We start from the raw sequence: 9,165 nt of genomic DNA, 5'->3' as shown, positions 1-9,165 counted from the left end.
TTTGTATTACTGTTTAGGTCACAGGTCCTAATATCAACATTTTCAAAAACCCATTCACTAAACTAAACTAAAATTGATAGAAAGTCACCAGTACTTCTCTTACTACTATGGTTACTATTATAATGCATTGATTAGAGGTAACATATGCCACTCTTGACTCCAGGATAGCATCAGGCTCTGGTAATACCAAAAAGAGAGTGTTTCTAGCTATAATGGTAACAGGCCTGAGATTTCCAGAGCATGCATATCCAAACTCAATCCCTGCTGTCACTGTGAAATTCCAAAATAGTCATGGTGCAGAATGTGGTGACAACCATGAAGCCACCTCCCATTTGTTACCCTGATTAGTAAGAAACTGAGAAACAGCTTATATTGGAGTTTGTATCTTTCACAGGCCACTGAAACCGGCCAAAAGCATATGAGCAAGCAGGATATTAATTTTTCTTTAACACGTACATTAATGCAGTGCTCATAGGCCAACTGTGTAGGGCCCCCATTGTACAAGGTGCTACACAAATATCTGCTAACTGAAAGTCTGGGCTACAAAGAGTTACCAACTAAAAGGAAAGACATAACAATGGATATTCCATCTAGGAAAGAAAACAATAGTAAACATAATTGTGGCAGCAGGGACTAACATAGCATATATAAGTGACCTTACTTGCTAAAAAAATTGTTGATGCATGGTTAGTACTGTAATAGTAGGAATATTTTGCCATCATGGTTTGAACTGTTAACTCAATAAGTTACAGATACAGCATGCTGTCTAAGTTTAAAGAGAGATTTGTCTTTGAAAATATTATGATGTAGAATCAGACATTTTATTAGTACATGAGTGCCGAAAACAATAATAATGAGTTAGCACATACATTTTGCAATACAGGGAGACATTTTTATTATTAAGATTTTCAAACCAATCTGGAAAAGAAGGAGTCTTAAGAGTAAAAGGAAAAGACTGTGTTTGTCCTAATGGGAAATAAAGAAGGAACAAAAGAAACTTCTGACCCCAGGCACAGCCAAAAATAAAAGCCATAATGTGGCTTCTTCATCCTCACAACTGCTGACTCTGTACTCACTTATTCCCCTTACATATCACTCAGATATGCAGAGGAGTCGGTAACTTCTTTGTGGAGGATTTTTGCCACATTATTTATCAGGTTGGAAGTATTTCCTGACGCACTGAATTTGAGAGATTTTTTCAGTTTTGGCTCAGCCTTTTGACAATTAGACAGCAAGTGTCCATAAATATGGGTAATTTCTATTTGCCTCTTATGTAAAGGTTACTCCAGAGATCTCCTGACAGAAGTACTGGAATCATTTCAACCCATACTAGAAGACAGCCCCATTCTTAAAGAGATCTTTCCAGAAACACCCATCCTCGCCTTTAAAGCATCAAACCTCGCTAACCTCATCACCAGAAGCAAACTCCCTATGGCCCAAACCACATCCAATAGATCCAGACTATGCCATGACAAGAAATCCAAAACCTGACAACATATCTCCACCACACCCACTATAACTACACCCCACAACAGATCCATCACCATTCATGGATCTTACACCTACGCTTCCAGAAATGTAATACATCTCATCCAGTGCACCAAATGCCCTGATGGAAAATATGTAGGAGAAACTAAACAACAACTTGCACCAAAATACGATAGTTAATTGAGCAGCCCCGGCCACCGCTGCTCCTGCTGCGTATGGGGCATCCTTCCACCTCTCCTGCGGGACAGGGAGGCAGGCCCTGCACAGCTTGTTATGCCCTCAGGCCGTGGGGGCTCGGCAGTGCAGGCTGCTTTGCCCCCAGCCATGGGGGCTTCAAGAAACCAGAAGTGCCTCAGTGGGCACTTCCCGTTTCACTTTTTCACTTTATCTTACAAGTCAGCATGCTGGGTAGTAGAGCATGCCAGCTTGTAAGATGCCGGATAGTGCAGCTTCTAATGTAATTCCTTTTTCTTTGACAGCCTCTTTTTTACCTTGTATTATCATTGTAGTGTTTCCTTTCGGCCTTTCCCCCCTGCTTTCTCCCCCACCCGTTGCCTGTTTTACATTTTGTTTTTGTAATTTCCACCTATTTATATTTTCACTGACATCCTGCCACACTTAGCTTCTCTCATTCCTTGGAGTCTCAGAACAGCAGAGACTCCCTATGCCTGAAGAATGGTGACTACACCCAAAAGCTTGCCAAGAACTTTTTCCCAACTACTCAGTTGGTCTAATAAAAGATATCACATCTACTCAAAGAACCTTGCCTGGAATCATTTCGGGGGGGTTTGTGTTTGTTTGTTTGGGGTTTTTTTTTGCAGAAATTGAACTACTGGGTTCTTTTATTCTTTTTAATCCTGACCTAAGGATGAATTTCACATACGTGGAAATGACTGAACAGCAAATAATGGCACTGGCTAAACATTCAATGAGTAGGTATCATGCATGTCTCCTCAGAGACCTCAGCCAGCACATGCTGTCTTAACCTTTACCAACCCCAGATATTCCATTCTTAATTAGAGGGGCCTAACGTTCCCAAAGTGAGTAGTGATTTTTGAAGAACTCCAGTCTAGGATACCTAACTTGAGACGTATGATTTTCAAAGGGTTAGCACTCAACAACACTTTCTGGCTATTGGGCATCTTTAAGGTCTGTGTATGGAGTGAACTGGCTCTGGTTCAAAGAGAACATTTAAATGAAAGAAAAAGCTAAAGAGTGCATGTGCATGCATGCAATGCATATCATGACTATTATTAAGGCTGAACATTTCTGTTTAAAAGTGGACAAATTTTAAACTCTAAAACCAAACTGTTTTGAAATTTTCTGGGTCCCAGAGTCATTAGGTAGGTTAATTCCAAATGTATGGTTCATTTGAGCCAAAAAGATTCCTGAGAAACTTTCTGCCAAAAAAAGCCATTTACAAGAGTCACACAATTCTCATCTTTGTTTTTTGGGGGTTTTTTTGCACACTTGGAATTGTACGTCTAACCTTCCTAAAATTTGATAGCAGATCTTTAATACTCCACTAGTACACAGGATTCATTGTCCCTTTAGAGAAGCAATATTACAAAAGTTATTAAGGTTTAAAGTTTGTCATGCTGGGTTAACAAAAATTAAACAATTAGTTTGTGTGTAAGAGTGCAATATGTATGCACAGCCCTTCTCTGTTAATAGCAGGAAGATCTACACAGTTTGTTCCCAGAAAACCTAAGTGATTCAAAGCAATAGCATAACAGGGGGTGGGAAAGCGTGAGTGCAGCCCCAGTCGTAGAGACACCAGAACAGCCCCCTTCCCTTCACCCCTCATTCCCCACAAAGAGTTTTTGCCACTAAAGGTGCAGCCTCATGCCACCCAGCCATAGAAACAAGGGAGGTGCAGCCCTGGGCTCAGCAGTATATCTGCTGGAGTGGGGGGTGCCAAGGGTAGCCCCCAGGGAACCTTTGCTATGGGGCTGCTTCAGCTGGTGTGCAGTGGGCCTGTCCCCCACCTGCAGCGGTCACCATAGCACAAAGGGCTGGTGCAGGTAAAACTCCACTCTCATTCCCCATTCCTGTTCTTCGGTTGTTGGCATAATACGTACTCTCCCTCCCACCCCCAAACCCAGGGCACTGAAGGAGCCTGCTACACTTCTGATTCACAGTAATATGCCATGGTCATTGCACCTGAGCTGTACCCAAGCACTCTAAGTTGAACCCTATCCATGAATAAATTTCAGAGAATGTGTGTTTCTTGCATTCTGCCTTTATCCTGCAGGGGCTCCTTTAGAAGTTTTGCATTCAGACCAAAAAAAAAAATAACGTTAATTATATAGAGGAAGGATGAAAGACTCTAGTAAGCATTAAGGAATATGTAATCACGATTCCTGCTTTTCACCTCTTCCTTGACCAATGGCACTGAGTGTGATCAAACTAAACAAGGCATGGGTCATTTTGGCAAGGATGTCATTATACATGAGCTGCTGCTTAGCATGAACTACTCAAACTTCCCAGATCCTTGTATTTTTTTTTTTTTTTTTTAAGCACAGAGGTAGTCAATATGGAAGGTTGGTGGACTGCTTAGCATGAACTACTCAAACTTCCCAGATCCTTGTATTTTTTTTTTTTTTTTTTAAGCACAGAGGTAGTCAATATGGAAGGTTGGTGGACTGATGGGGCACCCGGAGAGCACTGGAATGGAGCAAAGGACTGTGGGGGCTGGGACAGGTGCTTTCCTACTTTGTCAGATTTCCCACTTAGGTCTAGGCTCTGGCACAATGACTGAGAGGCTAGTATACTCACAGACAGTCTCCTTATAAAACATAAAGGAACATCCAAACACTATTTGAAAACTCAGTTCAAATGACAGGATCTCTGGCAAAAAGCTGGATTTTCACAAAAGTAGTTCTTTCTATAATCTCTCAACAAATAAAAGATCAAAGGAACCTTAGCGCTCTGGGAGCCCAGAAGTACCGATAAAGAGCAGGAGCAAAGAATGTGTTGGGGCCCAGTTCTGCTTCTTCCCTGTCAGCAACTCAAGTCAGAAAAGAGAAGGGCAGCTTCTGTAAACTTGTCCCCTTGACTCACAAATGGTAGAGAGAGGAGATTCAAGGACTTCCCTTTTCTTGCACTGCTCCCTCCCCTTCTTCCTATGCTGCCTCCAGCAGTGAGGAAGTGACTGCAGGCTCATCCTTGCCCATGATAATGCAGCCCATGCTCTACAGCCGCCCCACGCAGGTGCTCCCAGGGATTCAGGGGCCCGATTCTGTGCTCTTTGGGAATTCCCTTGCAGGACTGGGCCCCTAAGAAGTGCCAGGAGCATCTGTCTGGGTTTCCTTGCTTTCAAAGGCACAACCTGGGAATCCCCCAGCAGAGGATTCCCTGGGCACACATATAGCACTGGTGGCCACATCCCGACTCACCTGTGTCACCCAGTGAAGCAGATTAACTGTGCCAGAACACATCCTAGCATAGCTGATCCTGCTCCAAGGCCAACACTTGTTTATAGCCTAAGTTCACAAAAACCTCTGAAAACCCAAAGCAGTGATTTCTCCATTGAGGGCTACAAGTAAACTGAGACTTAGCTGAAGCCACATGTCCTCTCCTGGACTATTCTGGGGCACTGGAACCTAACCTGCACTGCTTCTCTTACTTTTTCTTCCTGCATACACCATGAAGTATTTGAGGAAAACAGAAAAGCATCAGCAATTGAAAACTTAGTAGCTGCTGCAAAGCAGTCAAAACAGGGATATTTAGGACCTTCCTACAGTTTGGGCTGGAACTGGAGTTCGGGCCAACTGGCTGCTTGCTACAAATCTCTTCGCAGTCTGTTTACCTCAGCTTCATTCCACATCTGTTCCCCTAAATATCCTATCCTGCCCTGGCCTTCTCATGCCTGCTCCTGCCAGTGTCTCCACTTTCTTCACTTTCTTTCTAATTTAGCTAACCAGTTCCTAATTAATTCTGTGCTCTCCACACCAAACCCCCCCCCAAAAATCATCAATAACCTGGAAGATGGCATACAGCGCATCCTTAGCAAGTTTGCAGATGACACCAAGCTGCAGAGAGTATTAGATATGCTGGAGGGTAGGGCTAAGATTCAGAGACCTTTACAAACTGGAGGATTGGACCAAAAGAAACCTTATAAGGCTCAGTAAGGACAAGAGCTTAGGACAGAACAATCCCATGCACCAGTACAGGCTGGGGGCTAACTGGCTAAGCAGCAGCTCTGCAGAAAAGGACTTGGGATTTACAGTGAACAATAAGCTGAATATAAGCCAACTGTGTACCCATGTTGCAATGAAGGCTAGTCACATACTGGGCTGCATTAGTAGGAGCACTGCCAGGAGATCGAGGGAAGTGATTATTCCCGTCTATTTGGCACTGGGAAGGCCGCATTTGGAGTACTGTGTCCAGTTTTAAGCCACCCACAACAGAAAGAATGTGGACAAATTGGAGAGAGTTCAGTCGAGGTCAACAAAAATAGCGAGGAGGCTGGAACACATGACTTACGAGGAGAGGCTGAAGGAACTAGGCTTATTTAGTCTGCAGAAAAGAAGATTGAGGGGGAGGAATTTAATAGCAATCTTCAACTACCTGAAGTGGGATTGGAAAGAGGATGGAGCTAGACTATTCTGAGTGGTGGCAGATGACAGAACAAGGAGCAACGGTCTCAAGTTGCAGCAAGGGAAGTTTAGGTTAGATATTAGGAAAAGCTCCCTCACTAGAAGGATAGTAAAACACTGGAACAGGTTACCCAGAGAGGTTGTGGACCCTCCATCCTTGGAGATTTTTAAGACCTGCCTAGACAAAGCCTTGGCTAGGATAATTTAGTTAGGGATGGTCGTGCTTTGAGCAGGGAGGTGGACTAGACCTCCTGAGGTCCCTTCCAACCCTCATTTTCTATGATTCCATGAATTAACATGTCATTTGCCACCTTGCATGGTTTACTCTGCTTGTACGTTACATTCCTTCTGCCACACAGTGGATGAAACTGTGTGCCTGTTTCATCCACTTAGACTGCAGGGTCTTTGGGAAAAGGAAGGTGTACAACTCTGGGCACAACCAGAAGTTACATTTGTTGTGCCATCGGCCCCTTAAAAACACTTTACAGTTTTGCCTTTACAGAAATACATGGCTGTAAAGAACTTTAAAATTGTCCAATCGCATGACAATATGAACCCTCATTGCATTAGGCTTCAGATGACGGTGCTCCGAAATGGAACACTTTTATTAACACCTATCAGGACATGCCAGAACAAGGCTGGGCTGACAGTCCAGTCCTGCCCTTGGTGCTGTCTTCAGAATAGGAAGAGAAGGGAGGGGAGGAAGTTCCCTCTGAAGTTTGTCCAGCCTGCGCTGGAGGGTATTGCATGTGAACTGAAGCCCCCTCTCCAATCCACCCACCAACACAGGCTGGGCAAACCCCAGACAGACCTCCTTCCCCCCTCCCATTCTGAAGACAGCACTCGAGCTGGAAGGGAGGAGGTGGCAGGGGATGCAGGGCTAGGGGAGAGCAGCTGCAAATATTCAGCCACTCCAAACTGGAATTTGATCCTCAAAAACCCAGAACCCAACAGCAAACAGCTGCACAGCTTCCTGCACAGCGCTGTAAGTTACAATGGGGAGCTGCACCCTCTGTGTTTGCAAAGAGCTTCACACAATGGTTTGGTTCATGTTTGGTTGGTCTATACTATACTCCCAGTTAATGCAAATCTTAGCTTATGAAAACCAAGAAATAAACTGTTAAACTGTTACACTTGCTTTCATCTTCGACTTGGCTCTCTGCAATTGTGAATAGTTCGGTAAGATTGGTGAAGACATTTTAAAAGAATGTGCCCTTATTCACATTGGGTGATGATCCAGAGCTTTCAATTCCAGCATTCAAAAGCATGCACTCTGACTGCCTCCACTTTCTTAAGATGTAGTTGTATATTGAATGGCAGAGGGATTCTTTGGAACTGACTGGCATAGCAGTTACTGTAATATGAGCAGTGGCACCTATGTACTTTGAAGGATCAAATATTCCTTTCATCAACGCCGTGTCAGTAACAGTGCATGGGTCTTTTCTTGTCATGTGAATTCTCAGTACAGCGGCATACTTGACAGCAGTCTCCATGGCACAAATCTATGTCTACACAAGAAGTATTTCACCTGTATAGGAATCCATCCTAGTGCAGATGCAGGTATGCCAGCAAAGCTAAATAGTATACAGCTGACCTAACACTAATTTTTGCCTTAGCAAGGAAAAGAAGTTAGATTTTGCTCCCAAAGGAATGTGCAGAATCTGTAAGGGAAGCGTGTTAACAAATGGGTTAATCAGTGCTTTGGGACATCAATAAGGACAAAATTAATGCTGAATGTGCATCTCCACATTTTCAGAAGTTTAAAGTTGGAATTTCCTTAACTCTCCATTTTTAGGTTTTCAGAAGCCTAAGCTAGCTGAACAAGGATTCTCTAGGCAACTTCCACCGCACTGACAATTTTTTTTGCATTTAATATTCTCTACATCAATCACATGCTTTTGGACTTGATGCAGGAAATCCCTGAGTGGAGTTCTATGCAGGGGATAAGACTAGATGGTCATAATGGTGCATTCTAGCCTCTAAATCTATGAATATTTCTGTCAGATTCCAGAATCACCCTATCAGGCCAGATCCCCAGCTGATTTAGACTGGCACAGCTCCACTGGTAATGATGGAACTATATACCCACAAAAAACTGCTTGGTGAACTACGTGAAAGGTTTTGTTGTTAATAAATCTTCCAAAGACCACAAATCCCTTATTAGATCATTTTAATTCAGCTGTGTTTGTATATTCTGGGCCACATTCTGCTAGCACAAAGGGGTGTAGTTCCATTCTAGCAGAGAATCTAGCTCATGGGTACTGCATATTTCCTATGTTTTATGCCTTCTCTCTTGCAAGTAACATTAATAAAAGCTGTAAACCTAATTTTCTTTGACAGCATCAGATTTAATGCTGCAGCTTTCCAAAATGTCTCTTGGAAAGATGATGTCTTTAAGAGACTACGTGGTGCATGGATGGAGCTGTCGGACCTTGTTAGCAAGGCAAACAGGACAGCATTTGAAACAAACCCTCAGAGCACAGAAAAACCCTTTTTGCATTCCATGATAAGACAAAGAGCATGTACCACAGCAGCACAACTTTTGGTGTCTCTTTGTGCTTCAAGCTGAATTACAGATGCGTGCTGAACAGGCATCTAAGGAAGTCTGTTACAAAAATGAAGACATAGTTACTTCTATGTGGCCTTTTGGCCTGTATTTTAACGGGGACAGGCAATGCTTTAATATCTTTTCTACAAACATTCCCCTGGTCTAATATTCAGGTGCCTAGCAGGCAAGTGTCCCCCTCACAAAAACTGTCATCACAATTCACCTTATCCCTGATTCTGTAAATGTTTGTACACATGTAGTTATATGCACCTGCATAAATGATTGCAAGATGAGGACCTTTAAATCCTCAGACAAGTCAAGGACAAAAGCTCTCACTAGACTAAACTATTCTGACTGCACCAGTGAAATGATCCATAGTAAGGCAGGTTTGAGGTATATTCGAAATAGGACTTCCACTGGCTGGATTTTCCCTTTTTCACATATAAAAAACAAAAAAAATGTGGTTCCACATATTGTCAATCAGCCCTTTCACTGACACTTAAAAAAAAAAAAAAAAAAAAAAAAAAA

The sequence above is a fragment of the Gavialis gangeticus genome, unplaced genomic scaffold (assembly GCF_001723915.1).
Source record: "Gavialis gangeticus isolate Ggan-Ray unplaced genomic scaffold, GavGan_comp1, whole genome shotgun sequence".
Classification (NCBI taxonomy): domain Eukaryota; kingdom Metazoa; phylum Chordata; order Crocodylia; family Gavialidae; genus Gavialis; species Gavialis gangeticus.
The sequence above is the reverse complement of the archived record's forward strand: the minus strand, read 5'-3'. Positions refer to the sequence as shown.